At 27.2% G+C, this 22,175-nt stretch overlaps 1 protein-coding gene and 1 long non-coding RNA gene across 3 annotated transcripts in view; one reads left to right on the forward strand and one right to left on the reverse strand.

Moving 5' to 3' along the window:
- LOC107455518 (protein eva-1) overlaps window positions 1-22,175 on the reverse strand; it is a 267,486-nt gene that overhangs the window by 124,896 nt on the left and 120,415 nt on the right. The window lies entirely within an intron of this gene.
- LOC139426459 (uncharacterized) overlaps window positions 1,250-22,175 on the forward strand; it is a 55,880-nt gene continuing 34,954 nt past the window's right edge. The window contains exon 1 of the long non-coding RNA XR_011637730.2: window positions 1,250-1,422. This is a non-coding gene — a long non-coding RNA (uncharacterized LOC139426459). The remainder of the gene's footprint in view (window positions 1,423-22,175) is intronic.

Here is a 22,175-nt window from a genome sequence, read left to right on the forward strand (position 1 = left end):
ATGGAGATCAAAACAAATTAAAATTTCTTTAACCAATCATGAATTATAAAGGGGAGCTCAATGATCTTCAAACATTAAACCCAGCTGGTCAAAGGTTAATCTCAACCCCTTGACCGGGATTTTTCCCATACTTGACCCAATACATCACCTCAAACAGGTTCCAAACACAGTGTAGGATCGAAAATAAATTTTATCTTAAAATTTTTTTTCCTAAGTAAAGAAAAGGCAATTAAATAAACCATAGAATTTAATAAATATTGAATTAAATAACCTAAATTAAAATATAAAATAAATCCCGATACAATTAAAGATATCGTAACAGTTTAAATTAAAAATATCAGCTTTCGAAATGTGATGGCTCATCACTATATTGTCTACGATTTGTTTCCCTTTTGAGTTTTTAAGAGCCTTGAAAATATCTCAGTGGAAGATCATGTCAAAAGGTACTTTGATGTTCAAAGTGTCAATTAACAAGTTCATACACTTAGTTCTTTTGTATGCCATGCTTGAATAATTATTCCACACAATATTTTTAGTTAAAAAGCTTTGTGAGCCCAAAGCATTATTTATGAAAAAACAATAAGCGGTATCATAGAAAAAGTAACATAGACATTAAAAAAGTGACAAAAATATTATATCTAAATGTATTTTTATCTTGACCTAAACATAGATCTAAATAAATCAGTATACGAAAAAATAACCAAAAGAACATATGTATCAATTAAAAGTCTTAGAAAGTAAACATGTTAAATGGCATTTCAAAGTATCATTTAACATTTTCCTTAACTAAATTCCTTTTATAAAGCACTAATAATTTCAATAAATTGTTAAATTTAAATTTATAATTTTAATAAATTAATTATCTATGACAATTTTATTAAATACAATCAAATATAATTTTATTAAATATAATCAAAAATACTTTTATTAAATTGTAATTTTACTAAACGTGGGATACTTTACCAAACAAAAAATAATGTTTATAAATTTCTAATAAAAAGATATAACCTAAAAAAGCAACATACACTAATATATTAAAAACCAGACTGAAATGTAATATCTAAATGCATTTTTATCTTTATCTAAACATAGATCAAAATAATTCTTTACATGAAAAAAAAGTAAACAAACAAAAAACTTTTTCAACTTGAGAACATCACACGTCACTGTAAATCGAAAGAAGTATACAGCACCTCTTAAAAAGAATCTTTTATCTCCCTACAACACTTAGTCACTGTGTGAAAAAAGAACATCTCGGTTGTATTCCATATATAAATAATCCAGCCAGGATTTCTGAACTATCATAAACAATAAGGAAACTTTGTTGGGTGTAACATATGGTGTACAAGGGGATAAAGAGGCGTCTTCTTGGGAACGCTTTAAGGAAAAGTATGCGAAAGAGGATATTTCTGAAGATTCTGTGTAAGTTAAGAACTAGAATTGTCCCTATAATAATAAGGAATAACTGTGTTAAATATTTAACTGATTTAACTATTCTTGTTAATTATTTTTCCTATTTCGGAAACTTATTAATTCTACTTTTCAGTTGTTGTTTTTTTAAAGGCTGGTTGGATATTTTTAAAAAAAACTATTGATTAGTTAATTATTAAATCAAGAGTATTTTCAAATTACTTTGTTGAACTTGAGTAAAAAAAAAGCATTAAAAAATTACGAACCCAAAACTTTAAACCAAGTTAGTTGTGTGAAGTTATTGCTTTTGATGCAAACTAATAATAAAATGAAATTGTACACTTTATTGTCCTTTTGTCTCTCAGAATTTGACATATTGACTATGTAAAATTAAATTAAGCGCATGTGGAATATTGTAAAAAACTAAAAAAAAAAACTATCTTAAAATATGTTCATAGAACCCTTCTCAAAAGAAAAATTGGTGAGGAAAACGACTCTCACGAAATCTCACAAATTACTAAAGAGAGCAGAAATAAAAAATATCAAAACGTAAATATCAAAGAAATATCAAAAAAATATCAAAGTGTTACTAATTTAATTTTTAATTCATCTCTGTTTCTCCTGGCAATCAAACAAAATTTGATGTTTTCAGTCACATCTTCTAAAAACTATTTAAGAAACTTCCTTAAAATTCGGAGAGTTAGACCTTAATTTATACAAACAGCTCCTTTTTTGAAAAAAAGAAGCCCAATGTTTGTAATTGTAACGAGTTTCAGGTAAATTAACAGACCATCTTTTATTTTTGAGAAAGAAGGGTAGTGTTCGTAACTGTAATAATAATTTTAAAAAAAATATAAACCGTTAAATTATCGACCAATTATCAAAGATTCTCAACTCAATACAGGGTCACCTAAACTATTCTATGCTATTCGAAGCATTGGGCTGCGGACACGACATTCCTAGATTTTGTTTTGTACAGCAGCAAAGCACATCTACCTTACATTCCCTCCACATTGATGATAACTGACAACGAACTTGTAATTCTATCACTTCTCGACAGATGGCAGCGCTATACTACTTCAGATTTTTCAACTGCTCCCTTTGATTCGACATACAATTTATCTGGGTCTCAAAAACAGTAAAGGGCCAGACTATTAATGATTTTTAAAATCATACTTTGAATTCGCTACCAGTAGTTATATATTTTACGAAAAAAAGTTATGAACAGTCTTATATAGTTATGGCCCTTATAAAGCTTTGCATACGGTCCATATAGCTTTTCAAGTATAAAATTATTTTTTACGGTCAGTAACTGGAACACTTTTTGTGATTCACTGATTATGATAGTTGTAGTGATTGTTCGTTTGTAGTTGTTGTTCGTTGCAGGATTTGGATAGCGTTTTTTGTTTTGCTTGCTGAAATATTAATTTGAGTATTATATATGTGTTTATTTAAATCATTTTTGACAAAGCTTTTAAAAATATATATTAAGAGTTGTTATTATGAAACCGCCTGATTACGTTTTTAGGAACTGAGAAAAAAATATGGTCAAAAACACCAGAATATGGTGAAATTTACTGTGATTCTAGCTCTTCGAAAGCAACAAAAGTCTCTGTAATTTTTACAGAAATGTTTTGGTAAAGATTTTCGGTAAAATTAGCAATGAAATATGGGTTTATATTCAGAAAGTAAAATTTAGTAAATGTGGTAAAATTGGCTTATTTTGTCATATTACTTTAGAGCAAGGCAGGAAACTATTTACATGATTAAATTTACTTTTCCTCAGTTTTGAATTTTTAACTAAAAGTGTGGTAATAAGAATTATAATTTTGAGGAATTCCCTGTTAGCCATTATCGTATGCCTGGAAAAAATTAACAAATAAATGGTTTAAGTACTGTATATTCTGATTTAAAGAGCCAATTTTTTTCCCTTTTTCTTTCACCTAAAATGTAGTTTATATACAGTACGATAATTTCACCAGATTTTTTCCTCCGAGTGTATTAACAGTTCTATAAGCTCTTAGAATAATAAGGTTTATTTGAAGTACTGAAATGATAAAAAAAACTGTGAAGGTGACCTTGATAGTTTAAGAAAAATTTAAACGCAAAATTAATCCCTAAAATTAATCAACAAAATATATATCATTACTCTCATCAAAATTCTTTCCACTAAAGCAATTTGTATACTTTGTCTTCTTATCAATATTTTATAAAAGAAGAATTTTCAATAAATACTCCTATAAAATGTGTATTTTTTGTTTTCCCTAAAGAAAAATAAATAAACTTTATCGTATAAGTGCCGGAAAGAAAATACAAATACCAATATTTTATTTCTAAAAAGAAACTTTTTTTCTAATGTTCCTTCCTCTTAATAAAATTAAATTTTGAAACTGGAGTTGACTTCAGTTTTTGAGTTCATATAAAAATTGGAAACTGTTATTCGAAAGAAAGACAATTTAATCTGATTACTTTGTTTGTTATATTAGACATCTGATGTAATATTAGACTTATTATTTTCCTTTTTTTAAAATAATAAAGACATCACGATTTATCTAAAGCTTCGACAGAAAGAAAATATACAGAATTAAATTTTGTCTGAAACTGATTAAAGAAACATTTGTTGATTTAACAAACGTTACGTTATATTTAGTTCTCATTAAAAGAAAAATTGTTTGAGGATATTTTTATTTTACTTTATAACTTAAAATAAATGTCATTTCTTCTGTAATGTTCTTTATTAAATTATATTCCAATATAAATATATATGATATCATAAAAATCAATAGCATGTTTATTTTATTTTAATTCATTTTGTTGGATATGTTTCCAATTTTAATGTCAACAGTTTAAATTTGTGTGACTGTTTCATGTTAAAATGCCAGAAAAAGCTGACAGAGAATAAAAAGTTTTTGGTTTGAAATTAGTAAATCTTTTTTAATAAATAAAATATTTTGATAGTAGAAAAATCGTCAGATGAAAGCAGGTGTTGTTCAACATAAATTCATTTTACCTAAGCTTTTATTAATAGTTGAAATTTGTAATATAGATTACAATTAACGACTTAAAAAAATGATCAAAAAGCAATAAAAATGTATTTATCAATTAACCTCCTATAAAAAATTTACAATGCATATGTTGTAAAAAAACCCAATCAAATAACGATAAAAAGGCACTCAATACCTGCACTTAGAGTACCAGTACTTTCTACCGTAGAATCAATTTTTACCAGAATATGTTTTTTTTTTAAATTTTTTTTTAATGGCGAGCACTTGGGGGTTGCCCCATTGGCCACAGAAATGCCAGAACTGCTACTCTCTTCTCGTTTCCCAGTGGGCACCTGTGACAAAGACACGGTAGTGGAGCAGCGTCGCCCACGTCACACAACCACAAACCCGTTTATAGGGCGGGTCACATTCACACCATCGCACACAAAGGAGAAAGGACATAGAACACAAAGAGAAAGAATCATCCATGCCCTGAGCAGGATTCGAACACGTGACCAGCGGCTCCGCAGTCAGGCACGCTTACCACTCGGCCACCAGGTCGGCTACCATAATATGTTAGAGAGCAAAAATTCTGATATATGGTAATTTGTACAGAAATAATTACAGTAAAAACCACTGAATCAATCAAATTAAATAAATATTACTGTAAAAATTACGGTATAATATTTACAGTAAAAATGGATTTTACGGAGGATGCACCTTAATTTCTGGTACTTCATACCATAATTTTATCCGTATTTTTTTTATAGTGAACATTACTTGACCTACATGCACGCATTATTTTGTAGAGAACAAAGAGAATAAAATAACAAATATGCAAAGCACTTTATTTTTCACAAACTTAAACATCTATAATTGCCATTTGATTACTGGCAAATATGTAAATAATTTTTTTGACACTCATAATCGAAGTTTGAAAGAAGCTTAATTTTTTTAAAATTATATATCGAAATAATAACTAATTTAGGTTAAACTGATTTTTTATAGAACATAGGATAAGCTTTTAATTAGACTATAATTATTTTTACAAGATAGCTATCATTTTGGAAAAAAAAATGCTAAAGAATATTGAGAACAGCATCAAAAAGCATTACTGCTTTTTTGTAATTTTTGAAAATATAAATTCTTTGTTAGAAGTTTTTATATCACGTTTAAATAAATATAAACTATTAAGCACGCAAACTATTTATAGAACGTTTTAAATAATACTATAAAAATTAATTGACTTTAAAATCTGAAGAATAAAAACAATAGAAGTCATAAGCTAATGAAAATAATTTATTGACGAGATTTTATTTTTTTCAATAATTGTTTATTCGGAGAACCAAGAATAATTGATCCAATGTATTTCGAAATTACTTATTCCAATACTATCTCATAAAAATTTACCAAAATATTATAATATACTGATATTTTAGTAGTTACAAGGAAAACCGTCAGTTTAGTTATTAATGATTAGACAAACGATGTTTATTAATAGTGAAGAGGATGTCTGTTTACAGAGCATTCAATCTCTCTATCGGTTCATTAAAGGGTGATGTAGTTTGTTCTAGTGTATAGTAATGGTGATCAATCATTTGACTAATGATCAGGGACGAGCATTGTATACAAGGATTTCAAATTCTGTACATAATCATATCATGCATGGTGTATATAGCTAATACAGTTCAGTTCCACTTTATAATTCTATTGCTCAAAAATGTATCACCAAAATTATAATAATAATAGTATGCTCAGTATAATAGTATGTTCAGTATAATAGTATGTTCAAAACTAGCAGAATATGGTAAAATAATTCACCGTATTTCTGGTTCTATGGGAACACCAAAGAACTCGGCAATTTTTACCGAAGAGCTTTTTTATTTTGGGTAAATATTTGGGTAAAATTAACTATAAAATATGGTTTTATAATATGTGATGAAATTTAGTAAATATGGTAAAATTGAGTAGTTTTATTATGATACCAAAGAGTATAGCATAAAAACCCTTTTTCAGTTACATTTGTTTTTCGATTTTGCATTTGTTAATAAATGAGTAGTAATATGAACTAAAATTTTGAAAATCAAATTTCCGATAAACCATTACCATATGAATGAAACAATTACCAAAAAAATCGTTTAAATACCATATATTATCAGTTTTATTACCATATATTTTGGGTTTTATTACCAGAATTATGGTTTCAGTTACTTAATTATGGTTATAACATTACCATACAGTACCTTACCTTGACTATTTTTCTTCAGAGTAAAAAACTTTTTATTCTAAAAGAAAAAAAATTCATGTTGATCGGCTAAGCATCGTTTTATAATCTAAAAATTTATAGAGAGAAGAAGAAAAAAATTTTTTTGTGAAAATGAAATTTTTTGATTATTTAATTTTGATTATTTGTTCAACGGAAATATAAATAAAAATATAATTCGTAATGGCACAGTGAGTAAGGCATTTGACTATCATTTGGAAGAACTAGGTTTTGTGACCGGGGGGGGGGGGACTTGAATTTCACCACCATAGCTTCAAATCGATGGATGCTAGTTTGTTTAGGAAAGTAAAGGCTTGAAGTACAGAATGTTGTCTAGATTTCCCAGGTCATTGCTCTTGAAATTACTGTAAAACTTTTAAGATATGACAAGCTTTAGGTCGAAAACTGACTACTAAAGAAGAATTTAACTTTTACTAAAATGAAAAAAACAGTACTAATCTCATTAATTCTACTGTTACATTAGATGTTCATTTCTGTCTTTTTCTTACAAACATGAGTATTTTTTTTACGTAAATGGTATATATTTCAATCAATTAAGCATCTTTCTAGTTAATTAATTGGAGTGATTTTGGACAATGTAATTAAATATTTCTTTTAAAAAACATATTTTTTTAAAAATTTATCCTTCATTTCCATTGAAAACACTCAAATCTAAGGAAAGTATATTGAATGATAACTACATTTAAAAGATCAATTTTTTGTTACTGTGAAAGATACTGCTGCATTTATCAAACTACTCTTGTATCAACTAATACATATTAATTGAAAAAGTTTTTTACTATTATTTTTTTTTGGCTATATTTTGTGTCTAATGTGATCCATAAAACGATCAGTTTGGATTTGTTTTTCATATGTATAATATTATAATATAATTCCTATACAATCAAAATTAGATATATTTAACTAAAATTAAAATTAAAATTTTTCATATGCTCCTTTGTCCACTAAAGGATAAAAAATCCACCTAAATATCCTTTATTACACGCTCTTTGAAATTCTTTCCTCCTGTTACAATTATTCTTATAATTCCAGTATTTCCAAATATATTTATTTAAAAAAAATTTATTTAACTAAAAATATTTAATGCAATTATAATTTAAATAAACCTGGCAACTTAATTACTAGCTCAAATGTGGAAAAGCACTTAGTTAGAGTAAAGTATAAATTACAAATTTATTAATTATTTTTAAAACTACTCTGAATATTCAAACAGTTAAGGTAGCAAAAAGTGGGTGTAAAATAAATTTTTGTTTAATTATTATTTTTAAGTAATAAATACAATTTCTCGTTCCTTTACATACAAAATTTAAAAAAAAATGCACTTCATAAAGGGCAAATGACATTTCGATAAATTATAAACATCATTGTTATTCAAATTACATGAAATTTAGCTGAAAAATTTAGCAATTTTAATATTTTAATTAGAGTTTGATACGAATATTTAATTATTTTTAATTTGAAATGAATTATTGAGAATTGTACGTTTGGAAATCAACGTTTATTAAAAAAACTTATAAAAGTTTGATGTTTTATTGAAATTAGTCAGTTAAAAGGTTTTTTTGAAAAAAAATTAACAAATATATGTGACTACGCATAGAATTTTCACTCCGAATGAGATGGGTAAAAAATTCAAAAATCTCCCAACAAGTGAGACTGTACAGTCGGCAAAAAAAAAAAGATATCACCCTGAATAACTTTCGTTCTAATGATCGGATTTTCACGAACTAAGTGTTAATCTTAATGGTTCCTGGGGGTGACCTCAAATATGCTAATTAATTAGTGCTAACTATTAATTAAGTTACGAAATCAGACACAAAAACGTACTTTCTCTGAATAAACATATATTTTTTCTTACATATTTGATATCTTAACCTTCAAAATATAGGGGGTAGCCGCAATCTGGGAAATATGGTCCCCATAGTTTGGTCAGGAGAGCGATCCAAAGTTCGTACCCCTTAATGTTAATTTCACTTTTTACGTTTTTAGTCATATTTTAAAAACTAATAAAGCAATTCGAAGAAAATTTCACCCAGTCATAAAACTCATTTACTCAAAGATAATTTCATGAAAAAAATAATTTTTAATAATTGTTAATTATTTTTTATTATTTAATTAAATTAGGGATGAAAAATTTTTGAATTATAAGGTATGAATTTTTTTATACCATATTAATCTACATATTTTTCAATTGAAAAATCTAAAGTTTCAACTGTTTTTATTTATTAGAAGCTGAGAAAAATTAAAATTAATTATTTTTAAAAAAATAATTTGGCGACAATGAAGAAATGATTAAATGGAGCGATTAATATTAAAATGTGATAAACTTGCGAGGAACTTGACTTCGCGCGCTTAGCATAAAATTTCATTCATATTTTTTTCGCTAATAATCGTTTGCTTATCTTTTCATTTTTATTTTTTTAAGCTATAAAATACGATGTTTCTTCTTTAGTCGTCTAAAATTCTATTTGCAATTTAGTAAAGAAATTTGAATAAAACATTTTATTGAATAAAATACATTTTATTCAGAGAATGTGAAGTTTTATAAAAGCATGCTTCTGATAGAATATGATTATACAACAGATTGTGGTTCTTTAATGTGATTATTTTTTTTTTCTCAATAACTTATAAAATTTCAATAATATACATACGAATGAATAAATTTGGAATAAAATATTCATCAATTTCTTGAATATATATTTTATAAATATTAATAAAAATACGCAGTCAACATTTTTAAGCATCTCTCACAACATCGCAAATTTCTCAAAATCTTATAGGGTAAACTAACCAGTGAAGGAATACTTAAGCTTAGCTTGTCTTTAAAAAAAAATCATAAAAATTTCAAAATTTGTAATTTTAGCTAAATGACGTATTTGTTATTAAATGCTTGTCGACATATTTGTTATTAAATGCAAATTATGTAAAAAAAATTTAGATAACTTACATAATATTGTTTTAAGCTTTTGGTGGTTTAAATAATAAGTAGTAAGATAACCAAGTGAAGGAACAGTTCTTAAATTGAATAAACACTAAATTTTCCAGTGAATGAACACTTAATTTTGAGAATGTTTGATGCTCGTTAGGAATCCTTAGGCCACACAGATATCTGTCACCCTGTAGATGCCTGAATTGACTGATGTTAACACAGGCGGGCATTAGGAAAAAGAAATCTTTTAAGTTTTCGTGCCCCCATTTCAGTATCTTAAGGGCCTTACGAGCTCTGTTTAAAAAGAGAGTATCATATCAGATATATATATATATATATATATATATATATATATATATATATATATATATATAACAAAAATAATCATAGTAGCAGTATTTGGTGGTAAATGCAGCTTATCGTAATTGAAGAATATGCTGTGCGACATTTTATGGTGAATTTGCGAACGTAAGTTTCAGAATGTATCGAAACATGTGGATGCTATTTGCTAATCATCTTTATCCAAAGAAAACCATGTAACGTAAATATCTAGCAAAATGAAGCAATTTTTTAAACAATGAATCATACAATATGCAACATATTATTTCAATATCTTATTCTTAAACATAACATATTTCAATGTTTTTAAAATGCCACTAAACATTCAGCAATTCATTGAGTTATAGAAAAAAGAAATCGTAAATTACAGAAAACCTTGTGAATGTGCATTAGAATTACTATACAATCTACATTTTATTTTTCATGCACTTTTTTTTTCCTTCAAACTTTCATGCCTAGAAGACTCGATTAAAGCTGTAAAAATCATTATCCCTAAAATTTTGTATATAGCTATTATAAGTTATGTTAATTTGATTTTAGTATGAAATCCTCGAATAAACATAGCAAAAATAGCATAATCTAAATAATATCAGATAAAAAGTTCATGTATTTAAATTCTGAAAACTTATAAATCGATTCAAATTTTCTTTTCAAAAGAGATTAAAATAATTTTTTATTTTATTTATTTATTTATTTTTTTTGCTTTTTGGACATAAATGAACTTAAAAATTGTCTATTGCCTAGAAACTTCGAGGTGTTTTCTATTAACTATTAATTAAACCTCTCAGAGCAATCGCAAAACATTATTTCAATTTTTTTACAGTCAGAAATTGGTTGCCTAGCAACCTAGTAAAATTAAGCGTTTCTCTTTTGAATCAGTCAAGGGTTATCTTAAAATATTTATTTGCGCAGGCGACTTTTTTTGGCGGTTTTCTGGACTCGCGCCAAATATATAAACCTTTATTGCAACCCAATTAATGACCCAATTGTTTTAAAATTTTGTCTACCCCCCTAATTCAAGTGTCTAGATTCCAAATATGTAAAAAAAAATATATGTTTATTCAGAGAAAGTACGTTTTTGTGTCTGATTTCGTAACTTAATTAATAGTTAGCACTAATTAATTAGCATATTTGAGGTCACCCCCAGGAACCATTAAGATTGACACTTAGTTCGTGAAAATCGGATCATTAGAACGAAAGTTATTCAGGGTGATATCTTTTTTTTTTGCGGACTGTACATGTAAACTTCTTGTAGCATTGTAACTATTGGCAGACATTACAAAATTATTTAATTCGTTAAAAGACTTCATGATGTTGTTTTGTTAGTTCCCTGTTTCTCCCCATAATTTTCAAATTCATCTATTAAACTCTCAGTACCATTTATTATATGCTCTCAGTATTTTATATTACAATTTTCTTGAACTAAAAATAACAATGCCGAGAAGATATATTTATGCAGTTTTACGTAAATATATTATATTTTTTTTTAATTTCTCCCTCAACCGTTTTCATGTTCCGAATTCTAATAACGGTCAATCTAATTTAGAATATCTGAAAGACATATGATACCAATTTTAAAATACTTAATGTCAAATAATACTAAGAAATATATATCACCTTGATTACCCTTATTTGAAAAAGTCGATTACTTTTACAAAAACTATGGTACTTTCTGCAGAGTTAACAGCAGTTAAATACGTAGTAAATTCATTTTAAAATGTCTTCTCTTTTATTTCATTAAATTTCATGATTTTTGAGCATGCAAGTCACGCAATTGAAAACAATCTGCTTATCACAAAAAAGAAGAAGAAAAAAGAAAAAAAGCATGTTAGTTGCAATCCAGAGGAGAAAGTTAAAATTATCTATTATCAATTAAATGAAAAATTATATATTTCAACTCATTAATGGTAGAAATGATCTAATTTTTCATTGAAATGCATTTTGCATTTAAATTAATGCAAAATACATGCAATGTGCATTGCATGTATGCAGATTGGAAAGCAAAAATTATCAATTCAATAAAAAATTATACCATTCCATTCTTTTATGGCAGAAGTATTTATTTTCTTATTAAAATGTGTTTTGCATCAATACAAAATGCGTGCACTACGTACAATATGCATATGCACATGCACGTATTACCCATATAAATGCGGGTAATACTTGCAAAAGGGATGCAATATGAAATGTATTCATACAGACTGAAAAGAAATATTATTAATAATCAATGCAATGAAAAATTATATCACTGCATTTAAATAAATTCTGCTTTAAATCAATGCAAAATGCACGCAGTACGCTTGAAAAATTATTTTGACTTCGACAGCAGAAACCAGTAAGGTACAAACATAATTTCGATCTTTCTTTCAAATTAGCTAAACCGTGAACTCACGACACGAACTATTACCATCTAAAAACATGATAAAATCTCACGCATGGTTATGCTTTTGGCGAGCTTTAACAAGAATGCATGCGCTTCACAAAACAGATGGGAAAGAATCCCACGCCAAGGGTGTATAGAGTACTTTTCCACCAGATATGAGTTAACATTAAGTGGAGTTTAATGATTTAAGTGTGCACTGTCTTTTTCTTTTCTTTAGTTCTTTATTTTTTTATTTTCTTCAGGTCTAAATTCTCGGAGAGGAAGTTTGTCAAAAAGAAGAAGAAATATGGAGTAATCCACGTAAAATGCGTGTCGCATAGATTCTTACTGGAATTTCAAGAAGTGGGAATTGCTGCGAAGTTATATTATAAGACGCCATTTCTATTTTTTTTCTCTTCGAAAATACCGAGAATAGTTACGTTTCACTTTAAATAAGGCGTAATTTATTCAAATTATTAATTCTTGAAATTCTTGAAAAATTCTTTAGTATTGAGATGTTAAATTGAAATCATCAATTACTTATATTACATATTTTTCAAATTAAAAAAGAGTAATGCAGTTTTTTAAAGCGTAAAATAATGCATTAATTGATAAAATATATTTTATGTAATTAAATATATTCTTAGTGCAAGATTATTATCGTTTTTTTTCAGATTCTAGTTTCAATTATATAAATAAATTGGAAGAGCTCATTGGTAGATCTTTTTAAGCGGCATATTATGTGTTAAAACGTTTAAAATAGGCAATTTGAATTTAATATTATTTCGAGGATTAAAATTAAAATATTCATCAATTTTGATACATTAAAATATTAAAATACTCATCAATTATTAAAATTATTTGATATTATTTGATATTAAAATATTCATCAATTTTGATACCTAAATTAAAAGTGGTAAAACGTGGTGGTAAGTATACTTACCACGGCCTTCAAAACGGTTAAGTAAAAAATTAGAATTATACACATAAATTAATTGATAACAAGTTTCTTCGTTGTATTTAAAAACGGTTTTCACAGTGACAAAAATAAAGTAACGTATTAAAACTGTAATGAAATAATTTTAATACATGTATTTTTGCGCATATAAAATAGCTTTAGGGTCGAACGGTAAAACCATCTACACTGCAGGGCTGTTACTTATTAATTTTTAAAACACATTGTTAAAATTTTCATTCTAAAAGTATGGTAAAATAACTGACAGCTGTCTGTCCATCCAATTAACCGTAAAGTTTACGGTAAAGAACATTTTTTTTCCTTTATGGTTTTGAAACCATTTACAAAAAGTATGGTTATAAGACCATAAATACAAAACTATACGGTTTTTAAAAATTTACAACTAGCATTCTTCAAAAACGTAAAAAAAAATTTTTTTTTAACTAGACATAGCAGGTCGGCATTTCGTAAGGTAATGGTCATTGGAGAGTGCCGGACACTGGAAATTCTTCATGAGTTGAAGGAAATGGAGGAAGTATTGCAGTGTCAACACTAGGATTCGAACTCCAGATCTGCCGGTCATGAGATTGACAGATAAGCCCGCTCGGCTATGATATGTAAGCAGTAGAAAATAACTAAGTAGATTCAATAGGTGGTTCTAGTTGGTGCGATAAAATTCTGGTTGTCTAACCGTATTAGGTGAAAGCAGTAAATAAACAGTTTTACTCAAACTTAAAAGTTTGATTACCATTTTAATTATGGATATTTGACTGTTTTGATTAAATATGGCAAAATAACTATTCAATAAGTTGTTATTTATCTATTTTTTCCGAGAAATGTCTAGCAGTGCAATGAATACTCAAAAATATTTTACGTCAAAAAATAAGTTTCTGTGCAATTTATGATGAATTTTAAAAACTATTGCTAACGAGAGGTATAAGCTATAATTATTGAAATAAAAAAGGAAGAGAATTAGTGCGAAATTATTTAACAAGACAGCATCATAACTTAAGTGAGTCATTATCCTATTCAAAAGTGAAACATAATTTCCTTAAAAGAAGTTAAACTCTTAAAAATTCCAAAAGTATCTAGCATAAATGTCAATGTTTTTTATTCCTAGAACAATTGAATTTATCTTTTAACTTGGAACCAATTACCTACAAGATACTATTTGATTGTCTAATTATAACTTTAAAACTTCTTAAAGCATTTCATTTGTAAGAATTATAACAATTGTTTTCTAGTTGTTTAAACGTAATATATTTTTAGTTTTTTTAAAAGAATTCGTATATAACATGTTAGTAGAAAAAAAATAAAAACTATGTAGTTAAACTGATCGTCCCTAACTTTAACGTTATGTGAGTATTTCTGCAAAAGACAGATGTTTTCAATGTGAATATTTCAAATGTTAGCTATTAGTTTAATTGAGGCACCGCGATGGGTACATAAATTGCCCTCCGCTTCTTTCACTGAAAATTTACGACTTAAAGAGCGAAGAGAAATATTTTCCAAAAATATCTACGTTTAACTTGTGATATGGAGCTGTTAATTACTATTTCATTCTTGTCGTTCATGCTTATCTTTTAAATAGTATTAATCAATTTTCGGATTTATCTTGTAACGAAAGGGGTTTATTAGTTTTAATAGCTGTTGCAGCTATCTGCGCGTAAAATACGCCAGAATTCTCATTTACGAGATATAAGTTTTAATTAGAAATGTTTCTGATATTCTCGCAGAAGAGCAGGAAAGTGATCAACCACAACCGAAAGAATGAGAATTTCACAGGGCAGTACAATGCACTTTTAGATTAAGAATGTTAATTGTACTATGCAGCGTGCATAAATGTTGATAACACAAACAGTTTTAAGGAGTCATAAATATTATAATTTTTTTATGGCAGCAATACGTAATGCCTAAAATTTGGTTTTGTTATTAAAGTTTGAAATTTCTAAATGTTCTTTAATATTTTACAACGTTTTTATTGACTCGCTAGACAAAATCTTGTAATCGAACGAGTGATTTCTTTCGAACTCTGTGCTTAATGGAGTTACAAGCTGAGATAGTTTTCTAACCATCGGAAAATGAAGATAAATTCTTTAAGCAGAACTTATCGACGTTTTATCTCCAAATCGAACTTGACGACAGTAAAAACTCAGACGACTTTATGACCTGACACTCTAATTTTAACTGAAACTCGGAAGAGGATTATAAAATAAATATTCCAGCTTGCTGACTGCAAGCGAAATATACCTCAGGAATTTATCGTCAACTAAATTTCTTACCACTTTAAAATTAACATAAACACCACAATTTTAACCAGGGATATGAGCTGAATAGCGTCACAAATCATTCGAAACGACACTTCCGGACGAAAAACTTTGTTGAAATCGAAAAAACGCATCACTTTTGTATTACTCTTTTACATTCACCTAAAATGTCCCGCGACTTAAAAAATTTTGCACCGTGATTTTAATTCGTTTGTAGTCTAACAAAAACAGAATTATAAGTTCCATTTTAAACCATTTGGAGAATGCAGTTTTTTTTTTTCATTTTATTATAACTTATTCTTCAACATATCTAATTCTTCATAGCATAATATATCAAATCATAATATATCATATATATCTTCAATATATCATATTCAAATATATCTTATTCTTCATTAAAGTCAGCTTGATTTTTTGTTTAATACATTACAAAAGAAGAGACTTAAAAATGTCAAAAATACATTAACTAACTATTATTCTAATCATGAACTGGCTGACAGTTTAGTTAAAGATAAATTCCATTTCAAGATAATATCACAAAAAATCATCATGTTCGTAGCTAGTTATTATCAATGAACAGCTTATTAATGTTCCAGGTATGCTTTTTGTCCCTGCTATACCTTGTTTTTCGTAATTTTAAGCATTTTTCCCAAATCAACATAGCTTTTAACATAGACTGATGGCACAATATAAACACATGAGCCACATCTGAACTGTATCCTACTATTTATGTACTTTATCCTATCATTGTTTTGGTAAGAAAATTGAATGAAGAGACCAATTTAGACGTTCTGAACTTTCTCTCTCCAAGCAAAAACTGAAAATCTTACCCTACAATCAAAAGACCAATATCTCAGAAGTGCCAAGTGTCTTGTCTTCGAGTGTTTCGTAGGAGAGAGTATTTTATTTCTCCCTCGTCAAGTTTAAGGATTTCAAATGCAATCCATGAAACTGCTTTAGACTTATCGCAGAAAGAGTATGATTCAACCATATTCTAACTTATAAACTATGATGTCAATTATTGTAATTGTAACACGATGTTTTTAATTGAAAAAAAAATCAAGTGCTATAAAAAAGTTTTAAATTTTATTTTATCCTTTAGATTAAAATGCAAAAAATCAGTAGAATGCATTTGGAGAAAAAAAGTAATAAAACAAAAACTTTATAAATAAACCGGTAATAAGTGATAAAAAGTAGACTTAATTCTATTTTAAATATTAATTCCTAAGGAAATATGTCTCTTTATACTTAAACTAACTGCAAGATTCAATATATGGCTTATCTTAAAATATTACATACTTCATATTTTCTTTGCATAGCATTTAGCTGTATATTAATGCTATAATTGCATTTAATTCTTTAAGTAATTGCGCATAAATGATTTTAAGTGACATTTACATAACTATGGTAAAATACGTAAGCAAATCATTTCCAAATTAGGGACATTTTTATCATGATAAAATTAATGCTTCCTGATGGCAAAACACATCATATCTCCCAATAACATTTCCAGTTTGCGAAACAAATCTAGCAGAGGTAAATATAACTGGTTTATGTTGTCGCAAGCAATTACTTTCTTACTTTTATTCTTCGCCATTCTTTATCAAACATTATTCCGAATTTGTGAAAGTAACAACATTTTTAATTAAGTAACACAAACTACCCTACCGTTTACGTAATTAGAAATGCGATGGGGTATAACTCCGTCTCTAATCACGGGAATTAATAATTTCTGACGCTTGAATACGGCGATATTTCCTCCCAAAGCTTCTGGTGATTGGCGAGTTTAAGCCTCCACCTCATGATGCAAGCTCTGTAACGCAAATCTCTTGCCTCAGAACATGGTTACTTTGGCGTGATAGCAATTAATTATTGCACGATGTCGCTTAAGCAACCAGCGTCGGTAATAGTTTGATAAAATATCAATGTCTAAGTCGTCATCGATAGATTAGAGTTGTGAGTTGTAGTAAGTAGCTTTAAATGTTTAGCTTTAGTTGTCAATTATTTTATCCTTTGCTTTATAGAGATAATTTTTGCGGTATGAATAAATGGGAAAGATTTATTTACGACAAAGTTGAATTCTATGAAGTAAGCATTATTCGGCTATCGTGGAATGATAAAGGTGAAACTAAAATTAAATTTTAATTTAATTTTATTTCTTAAAATTAGATTGATCTGTAAGTTTCTTTCCGGTGGAAATTATGATAAAATAAAAGCACCAACGCATGTAAATTACATTATGTTAAAAATCTATTTTTTTCTTAATACGGTTAAGACGTTTTCCTCGCTGATATTATTTCGGATAAGATATCATATTGCACATATTAAATCGGATACTACATCAGTTAAAGTTACTGTTTGATAATGTATTTTAATAATAAATTATTAACAATATTATATTAATATAAAGAAAACATTAATAATTAAAATTTTTGATTAAGAAACAATTGTCAATTTGCTTAGAATTTGTTCATTAGGGTTCAAAAATGGCTCATTTTTTTGAGAATTTTCGGATTTTCATTTAGCCTGTACGCGCAAAAAGTGAGTTTCCATGTCATTATTAAAGCAAAGAATAGAAAGAAAATAAATAAAAAAAAGTAAGAAGAAAAAGGAAAGGAAATTAAGCCATTAAAATGAAATATTTTTCAACCACGACGATCTTGAAGTATTGAATTTAAAAAAAAAAAAATACTTGCATTTCGCATTTTTTACCAATATTTTTTGTCTTAAAAATGAGCCTACATAACAGATAAAACATATATTTTTTTAATCCAATAATCATCCAAAATTTTAAAAAAAAAATGTTCAGGGATAATTTGTTCTGTTACAATAAACTTGAAGTAATTGATTCTTATGATAAAACGTACGAAAATTACATAAGAACTGTATAGTATTTTTTTCTCTTTATAGTCTAATTAAATATAGAAGAAATAATATAAAATTAAACAGAATAATTTACTTTTGTATGAAACAATGCGTAATCGCTGCTTCTGTTAACAGTTTACATATCAGTCCCTCTCCTAGGTGGGACGAGATATTCTGAAATGTTAGCTTTTGCATCGATGACCCGTATCTCTTGAAAACTTCCAAAAACCCTGCGAAATATAGTTCTTAAAAGTGGTGCGCCAGTTCTAGGAATTATCTGCCAATTTACTAAATTTATATAGCCATCTACCATAAGGTTTATTTCCTTTACTATAAACGAGTATTCCTAATATATTTTTGAAGATTCCATTGCTACGAGAATCTTCTTGTATGCAAGATAGCAAATAGATTTTCTTTAATCTATTATTGTAAGTAACAAATGTTCAGGAGGTTCGTAGAAAGCGTTTCTTTTGAACACTGCAATAACTATGTTACGTAAGTCGATAACAAATTACCTGGAATATGTGAGCATTATACATATGATGCCATCTTTAATCTTTTTGGTGAGATAAATTTGGTTTTATTCAGAACGAAACTAGTGTATAGACTTTCACAATATATTTATGCATTATTGCCGAATTCTTTGAAGGTAACTTTGATGTTACGTAAGAACGTTGCTGTTGTGAGATATCTTCAGTTAACAAGACCTGGTTTCCTCGTTTCAATATCAATAGTCCATGATTTATCTGTAATACGACAGCAAACATCGTCTATGTAACTTTCATCAGTTCTTAGATCCTGTAACTGTGATTCATGTGGTGACTAAACACCGGTATAAATGTAACAAATTGGCAAATTTTTGCTGCGTTCGTTAACCACTGTAAGCTTTCGGTCCTGTTGTTGCTCCATCAAATTGCAGTAGAAGACATCGCAATGACAGTATGTAACATACATACTAACACAGAATAAGTGGTCAATCAAGATGAATATCAAGTAATTGTATTGCACCTGAAATTATTTCTGTATTTATATTGGGCCATAAAGAAAGAAATTTTCAACTAGAGCTCTAAACACAAATTCTACTGGAGCCAAAGCGTCATGGCGCTAGCTTCGTTTCATGTTAACTATTTTAAAATACGTTAATTAAACATATACAGTTAATTTCTTACTTTCGAATGAAAAATTTTACATTAAGAAATTATGATACTATATATCGATTGTAGATGATTTGAAATACAGAAAAAGCAAGCTTATATAAAAATGACACTTTGAACTTAACCTATTTTAAACTGCAACTTACAATTTCGTCATAAAAAATACTTCTTTTTTTCCATACATTTTTTCATTCAAAGCATTGCAAGACTTTATAGCAGAGAAAAATTTTGAGTCAGAACATGAATGTGATAACAAAATGCAACAGTCAGAAATACATGCATTTTGAAATAGGTATTTTATTTTTTTCGCTCCACTCTAATGTGCTTTGTAAACAAAAAATATTTAAAATTGATTTTTGAGGAATAAATTTTTTGAGATGCGAAGTTTTCGTTCTTTAAATAAATAAACTTTAATCCGAAAATAAAAAAAACTATTTTTGAATTGAAAACCGTATTTAACATTTCTATAGTATCAAATTGATATTCAGAATGGATTTTTGAAATTTTAATTTTGCAAACTACTATTTTTATCTGACCAAAACCTAAAACAGACAAAGAATTGCATAGTTTCAGCTCCTCGAATATATCAACAATAAATTGAAAACAACAGTCCAGTAATATTTTTCAAATCAAAATGAAAGCATTGTTTAACAATATAAACAAATATATTTCAATGAAACTTTATTTAATAATACAAACAAATAAGTTTCAAAACCTAAATTTTAAAGAACGAAACTTTTTTCAAAAGAAAATATTGTCATTTAAATATTGCTAAAATTTTAAATATATTTTCTTTTTATTTTCTATTAAAAAATATTCTTTGATAAAACTGCAGATTAAAGTATGTTCGATGTTCTCTTGCTTACTTTAATTTTTCTAACGATTATTCCTATCAAACCTCATATGACAGGAATTTCGTATGACATTTATTTCAAATTTTATCTAACAAAGACAGGTTAAAAATAAAATAGTTCTTACTGCATGCATGTTTACAATAAACCAATATAAATAATAAGCTTTTGCGGCAATGATATATTTATATATTCACAAATTATGTTTCAAATTTCGGAAGAAAAATAAACTAACCCTTGCACATTTTCATAATTGAGCAAAGCCGTAAAATAATACATTTTCTCTTCAAATATTTTTCTCTAAGTTTTACAATATTTATAAATTTTCTCACTTGCCCCTTTATTTTCAATAAAAATTTACTATTTTTATAATATTAAACATGAAATTTTAAGCCAACCTATATAATGTAATACAAAAATTTTCATGAATCCCCTAGTAAAAGTAAATTCCGCTCGATACAATCTGTTACAAAATTTACATCTAACGGAAATAATTTTTTTAAAATCATTATAGTCATAAGATTTTACTGAAATTTGTCTGTCTTGTTCAAATTTAAATGCACAATTTTAACGAAGCAGAATAATATTAGTCCGATTATTTTTGAAATAAAATGAATAAAATATAAACTTCTACAAACATAAATTGATCTCTGATGTTAAGCTTCAATTCGTTTGAAAAAATACTTCTTCCATATGTATTTTTGTAGACAAAATAATCCCTTTTAAAATGTTCTTTTTTCACCATTCGTTCAATGAATATTCGAACAAGTAACATTTCTCTTGTTGAAATATTTTAAACAGTTACTAAATCGAAATAAATAGAATTTTTAAAAAAAATCTTTTGTTTACTACCAACATGAACTGAAGGCTCTTTTTTTTAACAAAAATTGTTACAAATTATAATTACGATTGAAAAATGTATATATGTATCGATTATTAACATTTGCAAAATTTATAAATCTAAGACAGTCAAGAAATCCTTCACTTAGCGAAGTACCTTAAACGTGAGTGGCGCCATCTAACAGCAATGGCTGAGTTATGATGTAGCATAAGAATTGGTGATTTCATTGAAAAATAATTTCTGCGCAGGAATATACTTACATCATTGTGCGTATTAAATAACGTTTAATACAATCTTAGGAAGTTTTTGTTCCATACCAAAAATTTTTTTCATACCCTACTCCGCTTGTGAGACGTGAATAAATGATTATTAACTTTAAATATCTAGGCATATTTTATTTACTATTCGGATTATGTTTAAAAGTTATGAAACAAAACCAATATTCGTAATTCAACAAAATTAAATGCTTTTATAAATGACGCGTGGGGATAAATTTAAAAAAAGGAGAAAAATACAGAAAATTATCACTGTCATCACTTCTTTTAAAAGCTTGTAAGTGGTTTAAGAGAATTTTTTCATGAATTATTTTGAAGTTTTTTTTATTGAATTTTTTTACTTCCATTAAAAACCATAAAAAAATATATTACAATACATGAATATTATATTCACACTACTCTTTTCAAAGCACTGCTAAATACAGTGCATTCTGAAGATTTTTTTTTAAAGTTCTTAAAGGTAAATAAAGGTACCTTAATCTGACTAACTAACGATTATTCATTACTTAATGAGCTAGATTGCTAAAATAGACTATTTTGCAGTCATATTTATTTAATTATTTCTTTAATTCCGTTAAAAAACTATAAAAAAATATATGACGACATAAAAATATTACATTCCCACTATTCCTTTCAAAGCACTGTTAAATACAGTACAATCT

Source organism: Parasteatoda tepidariorum, chromosome 5, assembly GCF_982258835.1.
Source record: "Parasteatoda tepidariorum strain Cologne lab strain chromosome 5, Ptep-v5.0, whole genome shotgun sequence".
Taxonomy (NCBI): Eukaryota; Metazoa; Arthropoda; class Arachnida; order Araneae; family Theridiidae; genus Parasteatoda; species Parasteatoda tepidariorum.